We start from the raw sequence: 21,717 nt of genomic DNA on the forward strand, positions 1-21,717 counted from the left end.
ATAACAATATCTGCCAACATCGATGAATCTAATGTTGCTATCTGCTAGAAATATACAGGGTGTCCCAAGCTATATGGATAACGACTTTTTCTCGGAAACTAAGATAGCTAGAAAAAAACTAAAAAATACGTGATCCCTTAGTTTTTTTGATAGAAATCCAAATTTACTTTGTAAATTTTTTTCGGTGCTTCCAGAAGCGAGATACAGGCACCAACTTCATTTTTTCAAATGGGAAGGTGCGGTTTTTATTTAAGAAATAGATTCCTCTATTTTTTTTAAAGAAAAATTTACTTGAACGGTTTTTTTCTGTGACCGATATTTTAGAAGTTAGGAATGAAAACATGATTCTTATAAGAAATGATAAAATGATAATATTATAACGGTTTTTTGATAGAATAAGAAGAAAAGTACTATTTTATTATAAATTTTACTCCTCATTAATATTACAAATCATGCTCGAAATGGCCTCCACCATTAGAGATGCATAGACATGCTCTTTCCTGCCAATTGCCACTTACTGCCAAAGAAATACTTAACCGAGTTACAGGTATCTATTATTCTCTGCTTTAGTTCATCTACAGATGCAATCCCGGCTTGATTCTGATACACCTAGATTTAGAAATGCTTTTAGGTAAGCAGAAATAAGGAAAGAAAGAAAAAAGTTATGAATAATCACCTTGTTTTTCAGGTATCCCCAGAGGAAATAGTCCATAGGTGTCAAGCCCGGTGAGAGAGGTGGCTACTGAATCGCCATATAACACGCCCATCAAATTGCCTATCGAGATATCTCTTTACATGCCTGATGGTGTTATATCGACACGGGGGGCGATTCAGTAGCCACCTCTCTGGATTTCTATCAAAAAACTAAGGGAACACGTATTTTTTAGTTTTTTTCTAGCTATCTTAGTTTCCGAGAAAAAGTCGTTATCCATATAGCTTGGGACACCCTGTATAGTGGACCTACATTATTTTTGATAGAAAATTATCCACAATTCTCCTTGCATATTTATTAATTTAGCTATCAGGCTGTTTAACTTAATAAAAGACCAAAAAAAATCCAATGGGAAATTGTGTTAATATGTATTTATCATATTTGTTTTAATAAATTGATAATTCACTAAATTTTGTAAAGGAGGTAAAATTAAAGCTGTATTTTTTATTTATTCTTAAATTTAACTTTTCCCTAATTTTAATATAAATTAAATTATTTAAAATTTATGAATTTACAATTTTTCTATTTTTTATATTTTCACTACCTTAGAAAAGACGATGTGTAATAAATAATCAGACATAATTGATAAATGATCTACCCTCCCATAGAAAAACATTAAAAAATAAGTACCCTAGAATAAAAATAATGAGATTCATTCTGCTACTAAATGATTCCTTCCAGAATCCACTAAATCCACTGAGAAAAGAAAAACAATTTAAAACAAAAAAACCCAATGAGAAATGGTGGTGTTACATATATGCCCTTAAACTTTATGTTAGTAAAATGATTTCATATATCATCCATTTCTGGTGTGGCCAGTGGTATCATTTTAATTAAAACCATATTCACAACGGCATACCTTTTTCATTCGTACAATGCTGTCATCATTGTGGAAGAATTTTACTTCCTCTTTTCCAATTCTATTCCAGGATATAAGAGGCTATATTGGAACAGATAAATAAATGGATATTTACAAGCCAATGGCTTTCACACGGTAGAATAAAAACACAAAAATGTAAAATAAAAAAAACAAAAGGGAAGGCAGATGAATTATTACAGTTGGGCAGTTAGCTTGGCGTCCGATATATAACAAAATGGTCAGATTATGGGGAAATATTGTAATCGCCATATTAATTCACAAATCGCAAGAATTGAGCGCCAGATTTCAATTTATTGTTTGCACTTTTTTTTTAACGTTTTATTAATTTCTTGCAGTGATGAAGGTAAGAGAAATTATTGGTTAATTTTCAAAGAATGTTCACCTTTTGAGCTTTATGGGTAAAAAAAATATGGTTTGTAGAAAAATAAACTGAATGACTGGTAAAGCAATGAAGACATACCATTATATGTCCAGTCGGTAGGTCATGTGGGGATTAAGGGGATCAATTAGGATCTGACGTGAGCATGGAAATAACTGAGTAATGTGTCTCTGGCCCTGGGGTCCAATACAGCAAAAATATGTTGCCTTGGCTGTGTAAACAAAGAACCAAAGAGACTCTGTGTGCTTGGGTAGAAATCAGATTACTCTGATCATAGGCCTATATACGGGACTTGGTAGTTTCAGGAAGCATCTGTACAAGGTGGTATTTGCTCGGAACCGTTGTGTGGATTGTGTCAGGAAGAGGAGGAGACGGCCTCTCACTTGTTCAATTATGTTGCAATCGAGTATTTGCGCTATGAAATCTTTGGAACTTTGAGACCAAAGGAGATAGTAGCGCAGAAGGAACTAGTAGGGAAAGTCCTTAACCTTCTTAGTAGGGGAGGTTTCGCCAACTAGATCCAAAGGGGAAGGCACTACCTCTTGTAGCTGCGGTGCTGTGGGGTATAGGCATACCGCTTCTTTTTTTTTTGTAATCCAGTCGGCAGAGCTGAATTTCTAGAAAGCTGGGCATCAAATCGCTAGCGATTCGAGAAGACCAAACTCGGCAGAGTTAGGTCAGAAAAGTGCGTAGTCTTTCACTAATTCATATTAGTCTATTCGAGGCGACTATTAATCTTATTATGAAATGGACAGTACCCTATTGCTAATCTCTGTTTTGGTTCAGTGGTGTCACAGCAGGAAACTTCCCTTATCGATCTAATCCTGTTAGGATTAAGAAAATTGTTTTCCTGCTTTTTAATGATTTCGTATCCATAGTGACAGATAAAGATAAAAATCTTGATGGGGGGAAAAAAATAATGAAGGTAATTTTGTACCAATCAGAAGTTAAAAATAAAACCTTATTCATTCCCAAGTTATTTCTTCCTAATTACTAGAGGAAAAAGGTATTTTTTTTTAGATTAATATTACCTATTTTTAGGCATTAGTAAGAACATAATATCCTCTGAACATCTGTGCAGGTTCAACAGCCAGTTCGCTTCATTTACTCATTTCTTCAAGTGCTTGTCGAACTCGCACTCTTTATTAATGATTGAGATAAATTAAAAGATCATTTCCTGTTACTAAAATGATATTTTCACATTCACATTTTGTTTTCTACTTTTCTAACAAACTTTTCTAGAACTCCCTCAATAAATATATTAATTTTAACTGATTCTACGCTTCCACACCTAAATATATTGCAAGCGGAATTATGAAAAAATTATTTATTTATTCATAACGCAAGATGGATTGAAATTAAAAATATGGTTAAATTGTAAAAATAAACGTTAAAAGAGATGCATTTCAATTATTACTGGAGAAATAATTAAATTATTTCTTTAATTTTATTATTTAATTTGACCATCAAAAGAAATTTTGTAAATTGGCCGAATTTACATATGTAAATTATAAATTTAATAAAGGTTAGCTCAGTAGTTCATTTCATTCATTTGCTCAGTACGAAAATTTATTTCACCCAACATAATGTAAAATTTTGTTTGTATGTTTTTATTTATTAAGATAAGATAAGATAAGATAAGATAAGATAAGATAAGATAAGATAAGATAAGATAAGATAAGATAATAGATGTGACGGGACCTTACGCCCCACGGCACCGCAGCCACAAAAGACTTATTGTGCCAGCCCCTTCTTAGTTCTAGTAAGCGAACCCTCCCCTCCTAAAGAGGTTGAGGACTTTCCCTACTAGTTCTTTTTGCGCTACTATCTCCTTCGGCCTCAACGTTCCAAAAATTTCATAGCGCAAACGCTCGATTGCAACGCAAACGAACAGCAGGTGAGAGGCCGTTTCCTCCTCTTCCTGACAAAATCTGCACAATGGTTCCGAGCTAATAAGCCCCATCTTGCGTAGATGCTTCCTGAACCTACCATGCCCTGTGAATAGGCCTGTAATCAGAGTAATCTGATTTCTACCCAAAAACAGGGTCTCTTTGGTTCTTTGCTTACACAGCCAAGGCATCATGGTCTTGCTGTGTTTAACCCCTGGACACATCACCCAGTTCTTTTCGTGCTCCCTCCAGATCCAGGCTCTGAGGGCCGCACGAACCGAACCCCTGGTGATCCCCAGGACGGGCTCCGGACCGATAAAAGGAGTGTTAGATCCATTCCTGGCCAGATGATCAGCTTTTTCATTCCCTACAATACCCACATGACCCGGCACCCATTCCAACCGAACTTTGTTGTGCCGCGCCAGTAGTTCTAGGGCCTTTCTGCATTCCCAAACCAGGGAAGAGGTCATTCTGAAGGATACAAGAGCCTTCAGTGCAGCCTGGCTGTCCGAATAGATGCGAATCTCCCTATTCCTAGGTTACATCCGCAGGTTTTCCTCAGCACATATTTTAATAGCAAATACCTCGGCCTGGAAGACTGTGGCGTATCTCCCAAGAGATCTCTCAATGAGTACCTCTTTTAATTATTAAAAAATATTATACAAACATCTTTCATTTGACTCCAAATAAAACAGAGCTAGCACCAGTTTAGATACACCAACAGTGTGCACAAAAAAAATCTGAGCGTAGGCTATTTTTAAAACCTTTAATTCATTGAATAACGTTTTTGAGAATGGTACAGTTTTAATTATTTTCTTTATAACCACTATTTCAATTAGGTCTCTAGATATAGAATACACACGCCTCTTTTCACCAGTATGAATAATAAATACGAAGTCATTCCAAAAGTAAAGCCTCCTATTTACCTTTCTTGAATACTGCCAGAGATTTAAATTATACATTATAATCATTTACTAAATCCTTTTTAAAGAATAAAAGCAGGGTAAATTTCAGAGATTCCAATACGATAGAATTAAATAGTAAAAAAGATTTTTTTGTTAAAGCAAGCACAAGAAGTCACGCTACAGCAAACTTTTATCTAATAAGACTGAAAAGGTTCTTCCTTTTCTAGTCGTTCTATCTTGTGGTCCGTTTAGATAAATTTATAAAATAAAATATTTCTCTTGAAAATTCTTTCTTAAAGGTTCTACCTGAGATCTTATTCGCTGATAATTTTTAAAAATAGAAAATTAGCTCTTAACGTTAAATATGAGCTTACAAGCTGATTATAAAGTAGACGATTACATTTATGTTTTAATAAAAAAAAAAAGTTGTTCTACTTCAGCATCAATTTTTTTCTTAAAGGTCTTTAACAAGAGTGTCAAATTCAAAGCTGTCCCTGTAGAGGGAATAGTGTACCCCAGCCTAACAATTCACACCCAGCGATACTGCGAACACTCACATAGTACTTAGGGCTTTGTTGATGTCCGCAACTGTTAGAGTACAGCGGATTCTCAGCCAAACCACTATCACTGGCAGACAAACTCAAATACCATTTACGGATTAACTAGTGGAGGCTTTTTTTTCTTTCTAGAAGCCTCTATTGCTCGCTTTCCAGTGATGGACAACATTAACTATATAGAACTTATTCTCAGACAGTGAAACTGAAGCCTGAGTAAGGTTAGAAAACCATTTTGTCAATAAGTTGAAAATATTGTTTATTATCAAGGCTAAAACTATTATGAAAACTTGACCTATTTTGAGACACAAGTGGGCTACATAATTTACAGGCAGCCAGTCAAATAGCACTCTCTGAAAAGAGGAAAAAAAACCCGGAGATTTCACGATACCGATTCTCCTGAAATGTTCGTTTAGGTAACCGTTCACATTAAGAAACGGGATTAGAGAACATTTTGTTGGTAGCAATTTGACCATCCTTACTCTATACATTCCTTGTCCTTGCTGGACGCGCTTTAACACCTCATTGCCAATGCTCGAACTTAAGTTATTGCCACTGTGGAGTCATATTGACTCCATAATTTATTTTTATCTTTTTTTTTATATTGATTTCAATTTTAATAATAAAATTTGCTTTAAAGGATGAGAAAGAATAGGAGTTAAGAACGAAAAAACAAATTTTGTCCACAAATCGGCTTTAACATTTCACACAGAAGGAATTAACATCAACTTAGGATCGCAGTAATTTCAGTATTTTCTAGAACCCTGAATGACTGCCTCCTGATCTGGGACATTTTCATTTTTTTAAATTACATTCACTATTTTTTGAATTACTGTGCACTGTTGACACGGATCGGAAATTACCCAATTCGCAGCAAGTTTTGGCTGCAATTCGGACAGAAAATCAGTTCTAGAAAGAAGCTTTTTTTTTTTGCCTTGACACTTTCTACGAAAATTATCTAAATTTATCAAATAAGCATCTAGGCAATAATCTGGAGTGAAGATAATAACAGAAAATCTTCTTATATTACTAATCAGGAGTCGAAATGACAAGATATATTTACGTGTAATGCCAATCTGGTGTCAAAATGACTCTTTTGATTCAAGTAAACTTATCTGCAGAAAAGAAACTAAGAATTCCACGCTTTTCAGCTCGTGACTATCGAAAGGTGAGAGCATATCTAAGAGCATTTTGGGATAGCTACGAAATGTGGGAAACAGAGACCATTTCAATTTTTTTTTTTTTTTGGAGTCAAATTGACTTCGGATTGGCAATGCAGTGTTAAACGCACAGTTTCTTTTCATTTTGCTCTTATAGTTTTTCATAAGCACTCGTTATTATAGATTCAATATTATAGGCTATTTGTAATTCTACTTCTTCTGCCAACCTCTAGACTTCTCAACTAAGGGGGATGTTAACAATAACAAAAATTTCTTTTGAAAAAAAGCCAGTCAGTTCTATAAATTAAGGTAGACATGCTATTATCTTATCGAATATAATTAATTTAGGTATTATTCAGATACAATTCGATATGAATACAATAATAATTTACAGTGCCTTTATAATTAATTAAATGAAACATTTTATTAAAAATAATGACGGTGATATTGAATAAGTTTTATCATCAATAATTATTGGCCAAGTAATTATACAAACATACACCCATACATAGTACATAATATATATATTTCTTAGTTAAATATATCAGATATATAAGTGAGAGTTGGCTATAAAGTAGGCCACACTTACAGTGGGCGTACACAGACACATATACGCTTCTCTGCTGCTAGTTAATGGAACATTTAATTAGTTTAGGTCCTAGAGTTAGGAGTGTAGATGATGGGTATATAGCACGCAACTAGCAAGGAGTATCTCCTCCCATTACTGTACCGATAAACCCTTATATTTCACTTGATATACACGTCAGTATTCTGCTAGCTCTCTCTCAGCCAATGCATTATACAGTTCCTGCGAATATCACACTATTTGTTACATCAAAAACACTCCCATACCGACACTTTTCCATTACCATACCTTTACAAAATATGAATATGTCTCTTCTTTATTGCTGAATAGAATATCTTAAAAGAAAAAAAAAAGCAAAAAATGGAAGAGACTATTTCAGGTTGTACTTGGAGTATCAGATGATAAGCGAAAGTGCAAAAACACTCGAAGCTTCATTGGTTACACTAAGTAGCCACTACGCTAATGTGTGCAGTGTTTTCATGATGTAGGTTCTAATAATGTATCTGTAAGTAATATGGGCAATGCAAAATAAGTTATAATAAGGAATCATGAAAATTTTGCAAAGCTTTCTTTAAGCTTTAACTTGCAGGAAAATATGGAATGAAACTTTTGGAGCATCTGCCAAAGCTTTAATCATCTACAAAATCCAATCTTTTCAATCAAAAATATTCCGTCGAATCGCTAATGCACCTTTCTTTGTCGCTAACTCTACCTTGTTCCCTATGTTTTTGAAGCTGCAAGATCCCTTCTATGGTAAGTTTCATGTCTCAGTTTTCTCATATCCTAATCCTCTAGTTTCCGAACTTACTGGAATGTCAGGAAATCCTCCAAGACGGGTTGAAGCACCGTTGGTCACATGTTCTTAATGAAGAAAAGTGCTAGTGCACAATTATGAAAAGCTCTTCTTTGGGAGTTTCACCATTGGTGAATTCAGACCCTCATGCTACTCGTATATTTGTGCTATATATCATCTTGTATCAGCCTCACTTTTTGCTGAAATATGCAGTTGTGAAAATCAATAAAGTTTAAACAACATCAACAACAAAATCACAGAAATGATCCGTTGTAGACAGAAGAAAATCGATACATTTTGCTACAAAGTCATAGTTCTCTAATTACAGTTCAAAATCTTCTTTAAGGCAAGATTTTTTAGCAAATATGAATTCGGAAGGAGAAAATAACCATTGGTGCCACAAACAAGCCACCATATGACTGTAAAGCAGAACTGAGGGTTGAGTCATGCATAAACGATTTTGTAAAGATTAGGGACGGCAGCCGGGGGCTCTACAAGATTATAGAATGTAGGAGGTGCGATCTAGATCTAGGCACTGCTCTTCGACGATTTATTCTTGATAGCAGAAGAGCTACCTGCAACTATATGCCCTCGGTTATTGCTAGAGTTTGATAAGAACTAAAATCATTCATCTGGGAAAGTCGTTCCTGTCTAGTACCATAAGCAGGCATCTTTGTCGCGACATTGGTGCTTATATTCGAACAATAGACTTTCTTTTAAGTCCTAATCCAATCTTAGCGATCGTTTTCAAGGGGGTTATTGCAAAACCAACTTTTGGATCCGGTAATTGTATCATTCTTCCGCTCTTATTCGAAACTATTCTACTCTCCAAGAAAGTATATTAACAATATTATAAATATTAAACCCATTCCATGCCTGAATACAAATTTCAATTCAATTTTTCGCACGTTAAAGTATGAAATTACCATGAAATGTTTCTCTTTTTCATTTCTGCGGTAAATGTAAATTTCAACTGTCATATTACCAAGAATTTTAAATTTTGTAGAACATATCTGCCTACTGTTACCACGATATTATTAGCGTCACTGGAAATATAACTTCGTGCTTTGTGTTTTTCGTTTAAATTTATTGCAATAAAAAAGTTCTAATAATCCATTTGATCACTTTTTATTCGTTATCTCTTAAATGGCCCAAAAACTTTCGTTTTTTAAAATTCAAGTTTTAAGAGATATTTATTGGTTATTGGATAACAGGCAAACAAAGAAGAAAATGGGAAAAATTTGGGTTAACCTTAAAAGTTAATTGTTTTTGGAAAATTTAGATTAGCTCTTTTATCATAATATTGGAATATAGATTTGATAATTCGATATGATTTCTTATTTATTTTATTTTTTTTACAAACAATTTTACAAAAAAAATGTTCTAAAGGTAAAAACCTTTAAAAATAACTTAATAATTAATATTTGTTTGCGTTGAAGACCACAACTATGTGAAACAATAGATTTTCTATGGCCAAATAGGATGGAAATCTCTTGACAATAGGTAGATTAGTTAGAGCAATTGGACGGCTAGCATGCTGGGTTGTTAATTGCTTCGAATTATTCACATGACCAGAGCAGAAGTTTAGATGGTTTGAGGCTCTAAAGCTAGGAATGAGTAGAGTTCCCAGGAGTGGCTACAATTCATTGACAACATCATAGTGTAAGTACCATGGTCCGAACTCCATTACTGGCTATATTGCTTTACCTAGATACCTAGCGCTGCTTTTGGTGACCCATCAGCATGTCATGCTGTTCGTCCAACGTTCTACCATCTGTCTATTTCTCTTTCAAATACAGCTCTGATTTCAAATCGTTGTATTGAATACGTTTTGATGTTCAATGAAGGATTACATCTAGAGCTGGTCAACTGGCATTCGAAACTTTGAAAATAACGTATTTTGAAAATGGTTTCATTTGAATAAACATTGCTTTATTAAATATATTAATTATGGTCTATGATTAATATTTGAGTGATGAAATTCACCTTTTTTATAGCTTCGTTATTTTCTAGATATTAAACTTCAACAAAATCATCAGTTTGATTTTCATAACTATTTTGTTTTCAACCGTTTGTAGTTAAGGAAACGCTGTATTTATTTAGATTAGATAACGTAAATTAAATACACAGTGAGAGAAAATCTGAGGTAAATGTTAATTTTTCTATCATAAATTTAAGATTAATGATGCAAGTTATCTTGTGCATTATAAGCAGGTTATAATTATAGGAACTCGAGATTGTTCTTAAAATCTTCTTTTGAAAAGTTTTACATTACTTTGAGGCTTTTCTCCTTTACTTCTACTGCCAGTAGTTTTGCTTTTAGTTGAAAGAATCAAAAATTTGCTGGAAAAAAGGTACAGGATAAGATGTATTTTCCACACGTTTAGTCAAATATACTTTCCAAGAAATTTGTGACCGATTTGAATATGGTAATCCTAAAGAAAACTTTGTAGATTGTATTTATTATATTGACTACGAAAAGTTGTTATAATTCAGTATCGTTTAGTTTTGATTTATACTCAAAAGGTACAATTATTAAGTCCTTTGTCATTTTGCACTTATGGCCACGATTATTTGAAGTGAACAACACCTCCGCATTGATATAATAATTTCAAATCAGCAAAATTAATTAATTCAAGGTAATAAAATAATTTTATTACTCTTCTTATAAAGTCATAATTGAATTGATTAATATTGATAGTTGCAATCAAAATGGCATATTGATTGTCAGATTAATCGTATGCTTACACATATACATATAATATATATAAATGGTATAAGAAAGAGAAATGTTTAGGTCTTGGACAATTCTTAAGCGGTTAGACTAATTTCAAGGGGTTAGATTTAGTTTTAGGGTTAATCTTAATAGATTAGAGTTGAACTTAAATTTAAGACCCTTTGCACACTGGTTTAGTTGTAAGGGAATAAGGCAATATACTTGACTGCGCTTTGGTATTCGTGCCAACATCATTGTAATCAAGATAACACTGCTCGTACAATATTACGAGTATTATTAATTGTTTATGGGTAAGAACAAATTCCTGCGCTATACAAGGTCATTTTGGATCCGTACAGCATACCCTAAAGTAAAAACAACACAATTCAATCCGAGACTAGCACAGAATTCAGCACAGAAATAAACTTAAGGTTTAAACTATTGCCTAACTTCAAGGGGAAACAGTGTTATACTTCGTCTAGTGTTAACTAAATGGAGGACTGCTAAATAAAATTATATTTATTTTCATTAATTATGAAAAATAAAGATTTTATCATTTTGAATTGACAATTTTAGATGGTAGACTAACGTAAAACTTTAAATTTTTAAGTTTTAATGAATATAGCTTAAAAATATTGGAGAGCATTGAGCATTGACGCGGATAGCCAGAGAATGTGTCCAAAGCATACCGTTTTTTCCCGTATCTTAGACGTATTCAGTATTTATTAGGAGAGCCCAACTTGGATAATCGATTCTGGTCAAAAAATTATCTTAAATCATTAAGTTACCAGGCAAAATCATGAAACAGTCTCCTAGGAGTTAGTCTTCAGCAAAGGAAGTCTCAATAAACAAATGTACAATAATACCGTGTTCTGTTATGTTACTGCGATATGATTTGGATGGTGTAGGAGGAATGGCCTAAGAAGCTGATTCAGTATGTTGCAGCAAAAAATTGGTAACGCGGGCAACCAAGAAAGTAGTGATTAGAAGACACAGAAGAGAACATTTTGGTAAGAGCATTGCGAGATTTGGATTGAAGTATCCATGTTTCTTTTGATGCCGAAAAAGAAATAATAGATTTGTACAAATTAGTTCATATCGAACATGAAAAGGAGTTTGATTTCATTAAACAACTTAAGGTTTTATTTAAACAAGACTTTAATAATTTGTACTTTTACCTAAATTTAATAAAAAATAAAGTTAAATGTTTTTGAAGTGAGTAATATTTAGAAATATAAACTTTTTGATGAAAGTAGTTTGTGGTTTGTGTACGACTTTGTTATTAAATGTTGCTTCCTGAGTGGAAAACTGGGACCATGGTTTGTGTACAGTTAAGGACTGTAGGAAGTCCTTATCAGCTCTCTCTCCAGTGCTCTGATGTTATAACGCTTAGTACCTCTACCACAGCATTCTGCGAGCACAGCGTTCTACACTGTTATTACATTTACCTGCGAAATGATATTAGATTTATCTTTATATAAATAACTTTAATTTTCACAATGTTTGTTATAAACTATTTGATTGTTGTAAATTATGAAAATAATAAAGCAACAAATTTTAAATTCAAATTTTTCTTTAAGGGACAAAGTTATATTATAATTTGTGAGATAACAAATAAAAATGAGTGTTAGCAGGAGTATTTTTGGACAGATTTGTATGTTATCTTGCAAAATTGCAAACATATTTGTGTTTTTGTTAATTTTTAATCTACATACTGAGCTTTATATACAAAAAAAGAACATCAGAGGCATTGAACATCAAAGTTTTCCAATTGAGATGCAAGCTCAGGTTGGTTTGTGGAAGATCAATTGTGGAAAACGTAGTTTTAGATTTTCTATAAACTACCACGTTGAACAAAAATCTGCAAAACACAGAAAAATATGTCAAACGAGTATTATTTATTGAAAAAAAAATACTTTTTTAATACTTACTCAGTTGACGTTCGTTTCATAATAACCTCATACTCTGTAATCGACTGGAATGGTAGTCTTGGTCTATCTAAAAAATAATTTTCTTCGGCTAACCTCAGGCAAATCTACATTTGTAGGGGTTCACAGAAAAGAGCCAGTGGGATTCAGCGACTCAAGCATCGCTGCATTCCAGGCCAGTGAAAAGCAATTGATCTCCATCAATGGCCTCCGGTTACAATTTGTACATCAGCAAGAATCTCATTAACCACACTTGATCTATTAAAAAGAAGTAGTATGATCGGAATACTTTATAACTTCCAACGAGGACGAACATAAAACATTTCTCTTTCCTCTCAAACCTTATACACTCCATCCAAATGGAGTGATTACAAAGGAGATAAATAATTGTAGACTCAGATAAATAGTAAACTGTCTTTTCCGTTAGCGAACCCATAAATGTACAATTAAACTTCACACCAAAGAAACGTGCGACATTGTCCATTTTAATAATCAGTCAGAAGTTAACGCAGTCCATTAAGTTAAATTCGCTGACAACAACGATGTTCAACCAGTGCACCCATAATTCTATTGATTCTCGTTTATCTTGTGCCAGTGTCTCAAAGCGAAAAATAAAAAAATATCTAGTGATGTATTGTTGCATGAGTTTAGTTACACATTTTTTTAAAATAAGATCAGTTGAATATTACTCTGTTATGATTATACACATACCTTCTAATCAACTGTGTATCGATTCATCTGATCCTCCAGCGTACCGTGTTCCTCTAAAAAGATCAGTCGCTAGCTCAGAACATCTTGTCAAACAGACTCAACTTTAAGGCCCTCTTGAATTGTCACTTCTCCAAGTACTTTTGAACTACAGTAAATAATGTGGCTATAATTTTACAAACTCCATAAATTCATTAAAACATTTAAATACACCATAAAATAAACATTTCTGTAAAAGATTTTATAGCTTATCCCTGCATCAATATGGTATCATTGCTTATAAAGCCAAGCATTTATGATTTGGATTATAGCCGCAGCACTAAAAGGGGCTGTACAATATTAACTGTGAACTTGATGATAAAGCCAGCTAGAATATGCTGACCCAGATTTCCGCATTATATTTATCTACTTCCTTAAATTGCCAATAATAATAATAAAAAAATAAAGATTTTCTTTTAAAGTGTTTTTACCTGACATAGGTTGTTCCTTTATTAAAATATAGATTATTACCCATTCCACAATAATAGTGGTTACTTTAATTTTTACTACACAACCAACTGTGGTATTCATCGTTGATGGCAAGTTTTTATGACAGTAATATAATACTTTACTTTTTATGAAGTCTTTCTGTTTCTTTTCATTTTTCGCGTTATGAATTATCGATCTAACAAAGGTAATGGCCAATTGAGGTTCTGCATCTGCTTCCAGAGTCAATCCTGCAGAGCTGGAGGCTATAATAGATTTTATTACCATTAATTTATTATTGACTTTTTACTGGAAAACAGTCTCAAAATGTTGGATATCATTTCTTAAAATTCAAAAAGGTATAAATGTAAAATCCATTCATTTTATTACATTCTCATTTCTCATTTGGTATTTGGTGCCCACTTAATTATCTTAAAGTCTCCTTTAAAACTTTGAAAAGATTAGACAAACGAGTTAATATTTTTTGGCTTAAAATGCGGATTCTGACTAAAACATTTTCAAGTTGAATTTAAAGAAATCGGATTCTTGAGCAAAAGAGAGTTTTCGAACGCATTCCATAAATTAAAATGTGTTGGTAAAAATTATTCCGATTACTGATTCTGATTCTCTCCTAATCTGTGTGATAAGTCTTAGGGCTGTTCAGTACTTTAACAGCTCTAGTTTGTTATTTGTTATTGATGTTCACTCGTGTTGCCAGCTACGATTTATATGTTCTTTTACTACCCGACTAAATCAGCGTCAATGTTGATCCAAGAATGACTACTTTGTTAAAATTAATATGATTCATTAATTCGTAAGATAGTATTATATAAATTATTTTATTAATTATTGTAGTTTAGTGATAAATGGTCTTATGAGAGATAGTGTTACATGTACACTGAAGGTCGTGGAAAGGCGGCCGGCCCTTCATCAAGACTTGTGTACAAATTCTGGCCCTATGACTTCAAAAGGTCTGTGCACCTTTAGTCTAAACTGCCGGCAAATTCACTAAATTGACTTAATGAGCTCTTTGCTTTCCCCGTAAAATAATAAAGCTACTTCTGAACTTCTGACAATATTATGTAAACTTATTCAAATTTCAAAAATATATTCTCATGTAAATTAAATAAAATAATTTATATGTAAAGGTTTGCATCTTTTTACAATCTATATAGAAAGTTGTTTCGCAATTGTTATTACTTTAATAATCACAAATCTTTAATTACTCTACCTACTAATACTTAAAATTTCCAATAACGTTCAACAAGAATAAGGTAACTAATTTTGTTTTTGGAATCGGTCAGAGAACTGAAGATAAAGACTCAAAGAATTGATTTAGGCTCCTGATTTAGTCGGACTCCACAAAAATGTTCTGGTCTAATAATAATAAAAATAGTTTTATTTTATTTTTAAAACAAAAATAATTATGTGGAACTGAAAAATATCATTTAAGACAAAAGTTACAAATCAGAACCAAAGATAGCAGCACCCATTTCAACTACTAATAAAAAATTGTTCTAAAATAATAACTAAACTTTTCGCTTGAACCGTTTTAAATAGATTACAAATATAATAGATAATCTGCCAAGCAAATGAAGCAAGGTTGAGCAATCATAATTGATTTTTCATTTGGATCAGGGTGATGTAACGTTAGTTTTCATTTCATAACATCCACTTAGCATTTCGGCCCTGGAATTTACAAAATTACTTGTAACTACAGTATCTATTTGCTTGTAAATAAATGTAACTAAAGATTTTTTAAAAATCCCATATTTAAAAAGTATACAATTAAAGTTGTTATAGTAGCAACGATAGAGAGTCTTGCAGGAGGATTACTCTTTATTGTTTACAAAAATGAATAAACTAGTTTAAAATAATATCCTTTGACTATAAACCGTCAAGCCTGCATTTGTTTCTTTAAAATTCGTTGAGAATATTTATTTTTATCGTAATTTATTTCAATTATGTAATATTTACATATTTATTTTATTTTAAAATAGATCCTTTAATTATTGTGCCTAATGTTGGTACTGTTTCACTTATAATGCAAATATTATCCAGTATCATACCTTCCACCAGCCATGCCCATATTTAAATCTCATCAAAAATGTCTTTAAATCCTGTAGTCGGTTATGAAGGGGGAAGAACCGGGAGCCGTAATTGGTTTGTAAATTAGTTTCCCTGGCATATAACTGAATATTAAAAGTTGCTATCCCAAGTGCTTATCCCCAGGGCAGTAGAAGTTGCTCTCAGCTGTCAGGCGCGAGGAGAATAGGGCGCTGAGGCGGGTGTGGGACGGTTGAGTCGGGGGTTTAAAAGTTATAGAAGTGTCACAGAAATGGAAGCTGGGAAACCAGAGGGAAGTGCTCTTTCTCAATACTGAATCTAGATAATGCTAATTGTTGGTAATTTATATATAATTTCAGTTGCTGGTATTTAATTAGTCCTCTTCATAAAAACGAAGAGATTTAAAGCCAAGGTAACGTTGGATTTTTATTTTTTGATTTAGATATTTTTATTTAAAATATAAAAATGTTTCGTTTATTGGTGGTTAAAACAGAAAAATATTAAAAAATCATTCAATTCCTTAACCAAGTAACTGTTTATGACAAAGATATTCGTCATAAAAAAAAGGGTAAAATTTTGTGTTATGACGAATATATTCGTCATGCGTTTTCAGTGGTGACCATCGGCATTTAATTTTGCAATTTTAGTTAAAACTAAAATATATTCGTAAATTTATTTTTGATGTTTTTGGTTCCTATTTATGTTAATTTAAATAAATGAATAAATGTACATGAAATAAATAAAGAAAAAAGTATAAAAGTAATTTCATTGCAACCTAATTTCAAATCAAACATACTCTGGGTTTGACGAATATATTCGTCATCGCTTATTTTGGTACGAAGCACGTAGGGGACACATTTTCCAACTAGGTCGAAACAGTTAACTGGTCAAGAGAGGTAACTTTTTCTAGATCACTAAATTTGGAAAAAATTCAGTATTCACAAAAACCAAAACTACTTAACATTTTGGGAAATCATCTTAATTTCATTATTATTTTTTGGTATTTAAGGCGCGCGTCAACATCTGAGGTTATCCTGCGCACGGAGCTTTTTTCGGTGCTCTGCTGGCCTCCGGACAGTGTTCTGTCAGACAAAAATAAGTAAGACAATGAGCTGTAAGAAGGAAAAGAAAATCTAAGGACCAGCAGCTGGATTCGAACCTATGATCTCCGCGTTGGAATCCAGTATTCGCTGACCACTCAGTTAATCCCTTCCATTTTTATTATTATTATTATTTTGTATGAAGTATATTTTTTTTCTGCTGGTTCAAACGATCTATTTCATGAAGTTGTTTACTATTGTATTTACTAGAGACTTTTATTTAAACTCACCTTACTCATTGTGACAATTTATTGATAAAGTATGAAATCTATGAATAGAATAGGATTAGAAGGATAGGTCCTAGGAAAGAGCTGCTCAGTATAGAGTTGATAAATCAGTGATGATAGGCTATTATCGACCAGACAAAGCAATGGTATTCTGGGTCTTTCTTGTGGTATGCTCATCCCACCAAAAACAGCCCGCTTTCTAACAATCCATCTTCTTTACGGGACTACTGTTTCCCTGTCCGTGGACTGATGGTTTAGAACTAGAATTCTCTGCCCACAGTAATACCCCCACTAATACAAGTTTAGCAGAGAACCTGGGTCTCGGTTTGTTGTTAAGGTAGAGAAGGATTAACAAGGGGCATAAGAAGAGAAGTGGGCCAGGAGTTGGCCAGGTTATATGTACATTCATCTATCCTATGTCCACGCTATTAATCAAGACTGTAACCCCCACTGGCTGGCTGCCTTCGTCTGCACAATCTACCTGTGTCCCACTCTCTAAAATCAATTGCCCTCTGTGAATTTCTGTCTTTAACTTTGTTTCTTAGAAATTACTTTACAGACAGTACAAAATGTAGCAGTTTGAACATCTTTCACTCCATTTTAAATCATGTACTGTACATTAATTAAATAATTGTATTGGTAAATAAGGGAAGTCATCTAAAAAGGCAAACTTCAATTAAAATCATGGCAACGAAAATATAAAACAGTTATTACAATTTTAATGAACGAATTTTCTTAACATGTTCAGTTTTAATGAAGGTTTAAATTACACTCGCATTAATTAAAGAAAGTTATGGTAAGATAAATGAATAAATACAAACCTTTAACTTGCAAGATATTCTTTAAAATAGAACATTTTCATTTTCTGTGCACATTGCCAATGATTTGCTAAAGTACGAATCACTCTGCTAACTAATGTGAATAACTTTCGGTGCTGGTGAAAAAAATCTTATGTAAAACTTACAGACATCGATTTCCTACGGCTATTTTAGGCTTATATTCTCGCTTTATATGGCATCTCATCTTCTTTTTCAGTGCACTGACAGCCTTACGGACTGGGTCTTCTCGTTACAGACCACACTTACATCACAGGATAGTGCATCTGTAAGAAGCACCTAGGAAGAGAAAATCTAAGGGCCATCTTAAGGCTACTTTTTCCGTAACCGTGTTAATAAGCAAAGATTAATAATTAAGGGGTCACCGAATATGCATAAATTAGCAATAATACAAATAATGATGTCAACAACAAATTGTGTTGTAAGTGGTGTGTAGGTATATATAAGTTTCTGTCTGCAGTCTGCTGAATGTAATAGCTGGTGCTAAATTTATTACTATCTACTATTATTCATATAAACATCCATCACCAGCATTACGGCCCTTCAGGCAAATCAATATAACACAATTTGGGTTACTATGAGGAATTATCGCTGGCCAAATTTCCTTTAAACATTCAGTTAGATTCTATTCTCTCAATTGTAAAGTGCATTATTACATTCACATTCACTTGTAAGAAAAAGTATTACTCTGATTTTATCCGACGTAGAACGCATGTTTATTAAAGTATCCTTTGATCAAACAACTTCAGATAATGGATGAAACTCCTACACTAGTTGGGGGTACTAAAAACATTCGTGCTAAGACGGACAAAATTTACAATATTATCAAAAGTATCACATTTTAAAAAATCGTTCCAATCGTACAGACTTTTCATTTCAATTTTCCACCCGAAAATAAGAGATTGGAGTCCCTGAAAAATTAAAAAAAAAAAAAATACAGTCAGCTTGAAACGAACCAAATCTATAAACGACGATCCTGGCTAGAATGCGTCCATGCAAATAGAATTTTTAAATCAAACACACATTCAAATTCTGCCATGATTTGCTTTCCTTCAAATTCCTTTTTTTTAAATTGTAAACCTGTATGATACATTAAAATTATCATACATTTATTTAGTAAACATTCGTAGTTTGATACTGAGTTTGTAATAAAAGAGAGTCGTATTGTGGTAAACATCACATTACTTTTGAAGTTACTCTACGTTTTGACTTTTTGTTTTAGATTCAACAAAATTAGTAAAAAGCCCTTCTCTTCTTTCTACAAATTTCTACAAAAATGTTACACAATCGCTAAACTTCCTTTTGCGAATTGCAGTTGATGTAACAGTAGTATCATTGCTCTTGGTAGGTTAAACTGTAAGAAAATATTATTCTGACGTAATTACTTACTTTAATTAATTAACTTGTTAAGTGGTCTGTCTCCTCCCGTCCCCCAAACCATTGTCAACATTTAGTAAACACCGAAGTTGCTGGTGCATGTTTTGGGGCTGTTATTACCAGTCTTGAGGGCTGGAACAACCAAACTGTCTTCGCCTTACCGGGAAGTTGTTCTACCACATGATGAGCTTAATTAAAGGTTTTGATTGAATAGCCTGCTCTGATTAGTATAGAGTAACTCAAAAGATGTCAGATACTCTGTTAGCTCAAGTAATTTCATCAGGTGTGTAATTTGTGTTAGAAAATACAGTAAATTATTCAACTACGAATAGCAAATGTAAAAGACGTTTAAATATTCTGAAATTACATTTAAAATACATGTGACTTTTACTTAGAGGAAATCTCTGAGTCATTTTCACATCATATTTAAATAAATTGAAAGTAACTGTTTTTTCGAGCACTATAAATTCAATCGTTTACTTCTGATAAGAGCATTCTTTTTCATCTTTCAGGAAAGTGAAGGTAAACTTCTGTAAATAGGAGAGGCTAACGACTCATTTTTGACTTTGGGTAAAACAAAACCTCTCGAAATTTCTTCCTGAAGAATCTAGGATGCACGTAGAGGTTACCGGGATTCCCAGTTTAGTTCACGAAGAATATACATATATAATGAATAACATGACTTCCGTAAAAAGTGAGCCTATTCATTACTTGATTCACAATCAAGAGTAAAAAAAGCGAAAAGTCAATTCTTAGTATAGCAAATTGAATCCGTGTAAATAATTAGCAATCAAATAGAATTGCTTATTTCAGTTGTACATCTCATGAGAGTAGTAACTCGCTTTTCTTAAAAAAATCATTAACACTATCTTCACTACAATTGAGTTTTGAAAGGCACAATATTAATAACAAAAGGATAACAATAAATTTTAATTCTAGTAGACTAAGGATAGTGTATAACAATGTCCGGTAGTGGCAATAACGGGGTTACTTGGATTAGTGTTAGTCACTCGCAAATCCCTTCTGGAGAAAATGCTATCCTGACAACAACAGCAAAAAAGCATTACAGTGAGTAAGTGAGAAGATGAATTGTTAAGAAAGGAATGGAAGCGAAATCCTCAGGGACCACTTGGAGTCTTCTCGCCCACTCATTCCTCTAAGTCACCGCCCTTGGTTATCCTACCTGTCTTTATTTTCTTTATTACTCCATCCTCGATTCTCTTCTTTATCTACTTAATAATCTTTAAATTAATTGTTTACTTAAAACTAACAATCAATAGTAGATAGGATTTGCCGATTCTGGCACACCTAAAATACAAAATGGCGGCCATCCCCTCCCCCTCCCCCACCCCTACCCCCACCCCTCCTTATTGACCAATCATCGATTTCGACGACCACTTAGGCCACGCCCCCTACCCCCACCCCTCCCCTTTTTGACCAATCATCGAACTCGACGACCACTTAGGCCACGCCCCCTACCCCCACCCCTCCCCTTTTTGACCAATCATCGAACTCGACGAGGGCTTTAGACCACGCCCCTACCCCCACTCCACCCTTTTAATCGACCAATCAGCGAATTCGATGACACCCCTTTTACCCCCACTCCTACCCCCACCCTTCTTAATAGACCAATCAGCGTATTCGACGACATCCCTTTACCCCCACCCAAGCCCTACTCCTATCACATGACACCTACCTTTTCCCCCACCACCTCTAGGTCGTCGTATTCGTTGGCCTCTTAAGCTCCTCCTACAAGATGGGGGCTCTCCTAACAGCTGTAGTACACAAGATGGCCGACCTCGTACCAGCTGATGACCACAAGATGGCCTACCTCATACCTCCACCCCCCTCGCCCACTGATAGACAGGAGGGGGATTTTTTTTTTTTTAATTATTTTTACTTACCTGGGATTCGATCCTACAACCTTCGTACTGGTAGACACGTCATCTGCACCAGTCGGCCACAGTGGTAGTCTCGCTTACTCTAGTTTTGAATGTTCTCTTATGTTTTAACTTGGAATTATTTTTTAAAAAATCTAACCCCCCTCACCAAGAATTTTTTTTTTATTTAAATTACCCCCACTATCACAAAAATATTGAAAAATAAAAATGGATAACCTCACTTTAGGTAATAGAAAAAATTATTTACTTACCCCCTCCACCTGGACTGCTTCCGCTGCTGATGACGCGACCTACACTCATTGAAAACTAAACCCGAACTGACACTTGGACTGCGATACTAGCATTAACCCCCCACCACCACAATTACGTCACACTCTAACTAGCCAATAGAATTGCATCTTTTTTTCCAAATGATTACCTCTCTGGACAGGTCTCTGTAGCAAGCCACCCCCTTTCCCTTCCACATCTTTTATCATACCTGTTAATTTATATATATGCCAACATAGCTGAACATGCTCCAACAAGTCTGGACAT

General features: G+C 33.8%; 1 protein-coding gene and 1 long non-coding RNA gene across 3 annotated transcripts in view; both read left to right on the forward strand.

Moving 5' to 3' along the window:
• The window catches only part of LOC141451222 (polyamine-transporting ATPase 13A3-like), a 268,590-nt gene that overhangs the window by 24,598 nt on the left and 222,275 nt on the right, over window positions 1–21,717 (forward strand). The window lies entirely within an intron of this gene.
• The window catches only part of LOC141451231 (uncharacterized), a 32,642-nt gene continuing 26,373 nt past the window's right edge, over window positions 15,449–21,717 (forward strand). Inside the window, exons 1-2 of the long non-coding RNA XR_012456635.1 lie at window positions 15,449–17,865; window positions 19,795–19,976. This is a non-coding gene — a long non-coding RNA (uncharacterized lncRNA). The remainder of the gene's footprint in view (window positions 17,866–19,794; window positions 19,977–21,717) is intronic.

Source organism: Rhodnius prolixus, unplaced genomic scaffold (assembly GCF_049639745.1).
Source record: "Rhodnius prolixus isolate KJV_2025 unplaced genomic scaffold, Rpr scaffold_8, whole genome shotgun sequence".
Classification (NCBI taxonomy): domain Eukaryota; kingdom Metazoa; phylum Arthropoda; class Insecta; order Hemiptera; family Reduviidae; genus Rhodnius; species Rhodnius prolixus.